Below are 8,905 nucleotides of genomic sequence, written 5' to 3'. Positions count from 1 at the left end.
AAAAAAAGTGTGTCACATTAGATTGGATAGAGAGAAAGGATGGGAGAGGAGGGGAGGAGTAGGGAAGATAGGAAGGGCAGCAGAATAGAATACACAATATGATTGATGTATGTACATTCCATGTATGTATTATACATCAAAATACATTCTGCTGTCATGTATGACTAAAAAACATAAAAATAAACCATATGGTTAAAAAAATGGAAGGAAAATGAGCCAGGCACAGTGTCACACACCTGTAATCCCAGCAGCTAGGGAGGCTGAGACAGGAGGATTGCAAGTTCAAAGGCAGTCTCAGCACTTAGTGAGGTCCTGAGTAACTTAGCCTTAGTAAAAATGTTTTTTGCTGTACTGGGCATTAAACCCAGGGATACTCTACCACTGAGCTCCATCCCCAGCTCTTTTTATTTTTAATTTTGGGGCACAGACCTGGGAAATTCCCCATTCTGGCTTTGAATTTGTGAGCCTCCTCCTTCAACCTTCCAGGGACCAGGATTACAGGCATGCTACTGCACCTGGCTGATTTTCTGTCTTTCTTAAAGACCTTTCCCCGTTAGAAATTAAATAAACATTCTTATTTATTTTAAATGTTTGTAATTTTTTTAACATTTAGGTTTTGTTTTTGTATATGGTGTGGAATTAAAATCTTACTTCGTTTTCTTCCAGGCATATAAATTAATTGTGCTGGTATCTTTTATTAAATAATCCATTTGAGCCCAATATGTGATCTTGTCCTTGTGTTCTTGGCTACTTGGGGGGTTAAGACAAGAGAATTGCTTGAGCCCAGGAATTCAAGAATAACCTATTTATCACTGAACTGTAATGCTGTTTTTATACTATAATATACTCTACATTCATTTGCCTGTTTTTAGATGCTGTATTCTGTTTTACTTATATATGCATCTAAACCTGTTTGTATCAGGTAGCTTTACAGCACTTCTTAATGGTGCTCAGCTCCTACGTGGCAGCTCAGACAGAGAAGTGCACCTTAACACATATTAAGAAGTGCTGGGAACGTGGCTCAGTGGTTAGGTGCCGTGAGGTTCATTTCTGGTCCTAAAAATAAAAAAAGGAAAATGAGCTGTAATGGTTCATTAGAGGGTCAGCTTTTTTGCTGCTGTGACTAAAGAAAACAACCAGAACAATTGTAAAAGAGGAAAGGTTTATTTTGGGGCTCACAGTTCCAGAGGTCTCAATCCATAGATAGCAGACTCCATTCCTTGAGGTTCAGAGTAAGGCAAGACATCATGACAAAAGAATGTGGCAGAGGGAAGCAGCTCACATTATGATCAGAAAGCAGAGAACAAGGTCTCCACTTGCCAGATACTAATATATACCCAAAGCCACACCCCAGTTCCCGCCTCCTCCAGCCACAACCCACCACTTCAGTTACCTCTCAGCTAATCCCTATCAGGTGATTAATCACCGATTGGGTTACGACTCTCACGGCCCAATCATTTCTCCTCTGAACCTTCTTGTGTTGTCTCACACATGAGCTTTGGGGGACATCTCACATCTAAACCATAACAGGGTGTGAGTGAAGGCTTATAATCATCTCTGAGAATAGGGAGAAGCAGCTCACCAGGAACAAGTACCTGGAGAAGGTACAGCTGAGGCTTGACATGTCACACCTGGAGTGCTGACAGTCAACATCGCTCAAATCAGTGGCCTCCTCCACCTGCCTACACATCTTCTACAGTGTGGCTTTATCTCCCACTGCACACCTGGATTTACCCTCTCAAAGTTTTTCACGACCTCCTAAACAGCCAGCGTAATGTAAATATACTTGGTGCTGAATACCAACTTCAGTCCTTATTTGTTTTGCAAACATGAACTTGCTTGGCTAATCGGAGCCTCGGTGTTTCCATCTGTGAAAACAGGACAGTAACTGCCTACTTCTCAGAGTCCCTATGAAGACAAAAATAAGTTTAGTCCGTGGCCAGCGCAGACAGTATGAACGGTTCTGCCACGTGGGAAAATCCTCAGGGAGTTTAAATTAAAGACAGAGACTTCATTTACCTTCAAACCAGCTCCAGGATGGCTCCTCGCACCCCCAGCTTCAAGCTACCCAGGGAAGTAGCGAGGTTTACTGAGGAGGCTAGTGAGAGAAAGAGAACACGCCAGGAAGAGGGCTTTTACTGGGGAACAGAAAATTCAGGGGAAAATCCCATCCAATGAAGGTCAAGAGGGGCAGTGTTCCAAAGTCAGATGATTGGATCTTCAAGGGCAGTGGTGAGCACGCCTCCATGCAGGCAAGCCCTCGGCCCACGAAGGGTGGGGAAAGCTCTAACACCTAGTGTCTGAGCACCTCACACCCAGCAGGGGTGGTAACTCAAACACGTTCAAGGATGGCCTCCCACATATTCCCCCTTCTTTCTTTGAAAAGCAGGTCATGATTTACTTTCTCGAGCCCCCAAATTCTTGCTTTGAAGACTCGCTATCCTATAATTACAACACAAAAAATAATTAACAGCAAAGAGAGCAATGCAAAGATGTTCCAGGCCAAGAGAGTTTAAGAATGTTTCCGAGGTTAAAGCCATTTAATTCTTTTAGTATTTGATTAGCTAAGGAAGAAGAATCCGAAAAATCAGCTCTATTATTTTGAATATCTTGAATATGATAATGGAGCTCTAAAAGATCCAAGCTTTGAGGGATGGAAATGTGGAGACTGGCTTCCCTGATGTGGAAGCAGGTGGATCCCCATCTCTGCTCAGCAGAGGAGCACAGCTTTGGGAGTGTGCGGTACCCAATGGGAGTGGGCTGCCCCTTGTAACATTACCCCTCTGCCTTATATGGATGGAATGTTCTTTCAAACAGCCTCCCCCAATAAAACCTGGGTTTGAAGCATGCCCCTCTCTCTTTCTTGCCTGCCTTGGGAGCTGGGTCAGAGGAACCATCACAGAACCCAAAGAAAAAAAAGGCATTTTCTCTTTGTGTGATTATTTTGTGCCAGCCCTGTTCACCTGGAATGACCCTGACTGATTTAGTCATGTGTCCTGCTCCAGCTTCCTTGGGCAGGCCTGGCTCTCCAAGAAACCCCACTTTCATGCTGAAGATGGATGGTGCTGGTGAACTTGTTGAGAGCCAACTGCAGGAGAATTGGGAGATGGGTGGGTTTGCCTCAGGTGGAACTGGGGGCGCTTTCCTGTGAGTTAAGGGAGGCACTAAGGGACCATCGCAGCAGCTGCAGAAGCTCCTTTTGCTTCAGGGAACTCCCACCTTCTCTCCCTCAACAGGTTGCTCCACCATGGTCCACTTTGAGAAAAAAGAAACTGAATTCAGGAAAGTCGCAAAAACCTTGGCTATCTGGTGAGTCCCCTGGTGTGCATACTGAGATCCTTGATTCCACACATTTGGTTGAAGCCAGATTTAAAGATAGGTAGTTAGGTAAATCAGGTCTGATATCAAGTACCATAAAGAAAATGGAGACCATTATGGAGAATGGAGTCCAGGAAACCAGAACAATACCTGTGGAAATTGAAATGTTAATGTCCCTAAGCCCAGAACCTATCCTAAAGAACTGTTAATGAAGTAGCTCCCAGCAAACTGGGAGGTGCTAATCAAACCACCCCTGCCCTTCCTGCCCAGATTACTCCTCTGCCATGTGGTCCACCTATCTCCCACCTTTTGGCCTTCCCACCTGCATTCTATCACTTCGAGATAAAGGGAAACAAAGGACAGGAGTGTGGGAGGACTAAAAGAAGACCTTAGATATAAAAAAAGGGAAGACCTCCCCTTCTTCCTCCAGGAGGAAGTCTTTTCTGCTGCCCCTTTAATAAAGCCTTCCACTTTCCACTCTCCACTTGCCTTGGTGTGCATTCGGGGGAAGCAAGGAGTCATCACTCGTAAACAGCGGTAACATGGTTACTCTTTGTGGGAACATCTGGTTCCTTTTTATGCTCGAATTCGGGACCCCCAAAAGACCACCAGAGACCAAGATCGATGTAAGCAGCAAAGAGGTGTTTATTGTGAGCTAGCTCGGTCCTCCATGCACACAGCAACTGGTGACGCTGAGAGGCCCCGAGCCCAGGGTTTGCAGCAGTTTTATACACTCTTTGGGGAAGGCAGGGACTTCACATACATCATAGCATCTCTTAGCAAATCATCACACACCGCAGGAAAATCATAAAACAACTCTCAACATTGATTAGCACATTCACTGGCGGGAACAAGTTGGGTAGGGGTGATTGGTTAGTACAAGCGGGGGATTCATTTGAACTGATTGGTTTAAGCCTCGGGGGTGTACGTGCTGAACTACATGGTTTCCCAACATGTTATCAACCACCATAAACTACTGGGGGGTCATCTGGCATCCCAGGTATTTTCCCTGTCTCATGCTAGGGGGTTGCTATGGGTCCTCACCTAGCTGACTGAGTCAGGGACACCTGGCTCCGCAGATCTCTCCTGTTATTTGTAGATAAACAACTCAGTGGGTGGGTATGTGCCTAGGAGCGCTCTGTGGGTCTTTCCAAGGACAAGGGTCACTCCCCCTTCCTTGGACTGGCTTTGCTCTGAGGTAGAGGCTGGTTTTTCACCCTCTTTTGGGGGACATTTCTGGTGCCACTGGCATAGGAGTCCAGGTGAAGCAGGACTCAAGAACCTAGGGATATTTACTCCCTTCTGGTATGTTCTAGGTTCTAGGTTCTCATTTGTTTGTTGGCCTTGGGTTTGGGAAATCCCTCTGATTGTCTGTGTTTTTGTTTTGTTTGTATCTGTTACTGCCCCTTTCAAGACATAGCCAATACTACATTGACCCTATAGGTAGTCTCATGAGAAAGGTCTTGGTTGGTCTGTTTTAAAGATTTCCATCTCTTGGCCATGGTTTGGGGGCTCCTCTCTGGTTGTCTCTCTCTGTGTCTTTTTTACAATCTTACAATTAGAGTTGGTCTGTCAGAGGTAAAGCAAGTTGAAGAAAAGGGCCACCTATAGGTGTAAGCCTGTCTGGGGTGTTTTACTGTAATAATATGAATAGCTTTTTGAAATAATTTTTTAATAGCTCTCTGGATTATTATACAATCTTGCATTTGGAGTTGGTGTCAGGAGCTGCCATATAGGAGCTGAGCGCCCCCTAGCTGTGAGAAATGGAAATGTGGAGACTGGCTTCCCTCACCAGGAAGCAGATGGATCCCAGCTTTGCTCAGCAGATTGGGAGTGGGCATTACCCAATGGGAGTGGGCTGCCTTCTTGTTCCTTTGTAATACTACCCCTGACCTTTTTTGGAAAGAACATTCCTTGGAACCTCCCTTTGTCAGTCCCCCCTATATAAGAATAAAGAATTCAGGTGGTGCTCTCTCTTTCCAAGGGACCCCTAAGGTTGAGAACCATCACAGAACACCAAGAAAAAGGTATTTTTCTGTCTGTCTGTGTATAATTTATTTTGTGCCAACCCAAATTCACCTGGAGTGACCCTGACTGATTTAGTTGCATATCATGGCAAGTTGGTTTGTCAAAGGTAGAATAGGTGGAAGAAATTTGTATATGCAGGTCTGTTTGTTTTAAAAGTTCCTATCTGTCAGCCCGGGTTTTGGTGATCTTCTCCTGTCTGTTTTTTGAATCTGTTACTGATCCTTTAAGACACGGGCTATGCTGCATTGATCTTACCTGTAGACTCTTGAGCAAAAAAGGTCTTGGCTGCAGGAGCCACCAATAGCGAAAATCTTGTCTAAGAGAAAGATGGTTTAATATAACACAATCTGGCCTTTTAGTGGTTTTCCTGGATCATTATTACAATCTTGAAGTTGAAGTTGGTCTGTCAAAGACAAAATATATAAAAGATTTTGTATGTACAAGGCATTGATGCAGCTGCATGCTAGGGGTCTGAACACTCAGGAATTAAGTTGAAGGTGCCAAAAGGCACTGCCTCTGGTGGGAAAGGATAGCAGGGCACCAGAAGAAATGGTTGAAAAAAACATTTAAATCTTTTCAACCCGGTGCTGGCACTCCCAGCTCTGTTTCTCAGCCTGGCCCCAGGCAGCAGCAGATCATCTCACTATGGATCAGAGACACTACCAATAAGCTGGGGGGTGGGGGTGGGGGCTCCCAGAAAAGCTGCCTGGGCAGTAGAAAACTATCCAAAAGAGAACTGGCCTCTGCCCTGCCTTCCAGCCTCTTTAGTCCCTGGAGGGTAGAGTTTGTGACAGTAGATTCCAGCACTGTTAGTTTATGACCTAGGGACAGAAATAGTCTCCCCTGTGGGAGGCCACCTGCCCATGAGCCAAGAATTCCCTCTCAGCCTTGAGCAAAGGGGGTGTCGGTGTGGCATTGCAAGCCATGCGCTGGGTGAAGCAAGTGGCCTTCACCTTTGCTCAGCAAAGAAGTTTGCTTCAGCTCTGGACTTGAGTGTTACCCAATGGAATTGGTCAACCCCCCTTAAAACTTTATCCCCTGCCTTATTTAGTGTAGAATATTCTATCGAAAAATCCTTCGCTGTCCTTTCCCTATAAATAAAGTGATTCCATGTGCACCCGCTCTCTTGCCTTCCAGAATGGAAGAAGACACTCAAGGTCTCAGAGCTGTCCTGCACTGGATATGAAAATCACTTCTGAGTCCTGTGCTTTCTCGCCATTTTCTTAGCTTAATGTTGCAGCCAGCTCTTTTGAACCCAGTTCATCTTGTCAGCATAGGTCATTGGTGAGACTCCTCTTTTAAGATCTGACAGGACATCCCATTCAGCAGGGACTAGCCATCTCTGGGGCAAAGCAATTCTTCCTATAATAGTATCCCATCAAACTAAATGCCTGGGGAGACTGGCAGAATGAACAACTGCACCCAGAAAACAGTGCTGGGAGTGCCAGAAACTAAGGCCAACCCAGGTTTTGTAGGCAGCCTCTGCAAAAGGATTCTAAAGGAAGCCCAAGGAAAAGGATAGAAAGGTCCTCCTGTCTCAATATGCCTTTTATAAGAAAAAGGCCCAAATCGACAGTGGGGAACTCACTTAAAGTTGATGGCATCCTTATAATGATAACAGACACGGGTCAGGTAACATTTGTGGGAAGCCATCCATGAAATGCATGAGGACCTTATTCAGGGTTGTAGCCAGAGAGGGGATAGGCCTGGCATTGAGAACTTCCCATGGCACTCCCACTGAGACCGACCACCCGATGCATGTGACCTTCCCCTCTGCTAGAAAGGTCCCATGAACCCATTAGGAACTGAGCAGCCTACCTGCCCCCATCTCAATCCCTAAGCCCTGGAGTCTGTTCTTTTCTCCAGGACTTTTTTTGGTGGTGCTGGGGATTGAACCCAGGGCCTTGTATATGCAAAGCAAGCACTCTACCAACTGAGCTACATCCCTAGACCCCTGCTCCCCCCACCTCTAACCTGTTTTAGTGATGTTTTCCGATATAAATACACCACACACGGGCTCCTTTCATGGTTAGAAGCTAGACCCATCTGATCAGCTTCCCATCCTGCCCTTGCTTTTGAAGCTACTTCTGTGTTCTGTGGTTATTTCACTGTTCTATTTTTCTTATCTTTTATTTCTTAGGTAGCCCATTCCACTGAAGGGGAACCCCATTCTCTTATCTGTGAGGGATGTGAATGGTAAACATTCATAAGGATTATTTCAGAATATAATTTTTTATTTGTTCTATTTATACATGACAGTAGAATGTATTTTGACATATTATATAAACATGAAGTATAACTTCCCATTTTTGTGGTTGTACACGATGTGGTCATGCATTCATTCTTGAACATAGGAAAGTTATGTCTGATTCACTCTACTCTTTCCTATTCTCATCCCACATCCCTTCCCCCCACTCCACCCTGTCCAATCCAGTGAAACTCCCCTTCTCCCCTGCCCCACATTGTGAGTCAACATGAACATATCAGAGAGAACATTCAGCCTTTGGTTTGGGGGATTTTCTTATTTCACTTAGCATGGTAGTCTCAAGTTCCATCCATCCAATGCATCCATCCAAATGCAGTAATTTCTTTCTTTATGGCTGAGTAATATTCCATTGTGTATATATACCACATTTTCTTTATCCATTCATCTGTTGAAGGGCACATAGCTTGATTCTATAGTTTAGCTATTGTGAATTGAGCTGCTATAGACATTGATGTGACTGCAGCACTATCAAGGAGTGGGATAACTGGGTCAAATGATGCTCCATTCCAAGTTTTCTGAGGATTCTCCATACTGCTTTCCAGAGTGGTTGCACTAATTTTCAGTCCTACCAGAAATGTATGAGGGTACCTTTTTCTCCATGTCCTCATTAACATTTCTTGTTACTCGTATTCTTGATAATTTCCATTCTGACTGGAGTAAGATGAAATCTTGGTGTAGTTTTAATTTGCATTTCTCCAATTGCTAGAGATGTTGAACATTTTTTATAATTTCTTGAAGTGCCTATTCAGTTCCTTTGCCCATTTATTAGTTGGGTTATTTGGTCTTTTTAGTGTTAAGTTTTTTGAGTTCTTTATATATCGTGGAGATTAATGGTCTATCTGAGGGGCAGGTGGCAAAGATTTTCTCCCATTCTATAGACTTTCTTTGTGTTCTTGATTGCTTATTTTGCTGTGAAGAAATTTTTAGTTTGATACCAACTCATTTATCAACTTTATTTTTATTCTTTTTAGTTATACATGACAGTAGAATGTATTTTGACATATCATACATACATGGAGTATAACTTCCCATTCTTGGGGTTGTACATGATGTGGAGTTACACTGGTTCTATATTCACAAATAATCATAGAAAAGTTATTGCCAATTTATTCTATCTTTCCCATTCCCCTTTCTTTCCCCCCATTTCCTCCTATTTTATCTGGTGAACCTCAACACCCCCAACCCCCATTTTGAATCAACATCCACATATCAGAGAGAACACAGAATATGAATATAATAAAGGGTCTGAAACTGGAAAAGTTACAGATATAGAAATATTTTAGTACAGAAAAT

The sequence above is a fragment of the Urocitellus parryii genome, chromosome 11 (assembly GCF_045843805.1).
Source record: "Urocitellus parryii isolate mUroPar1 chromosome 11, mUroPar1.hap1, whole genome shotgun sequence".
Classification (NCBI taxonomy): domain Eukaryota; kingdom Metazoa; phylum Chordata; class Mammalia; order Rodentia; family Sciuridae; genus Urocitellus; species Urocitellus parryii.
Note: the sequence above shows the minus strand (reverse complement) of the source record.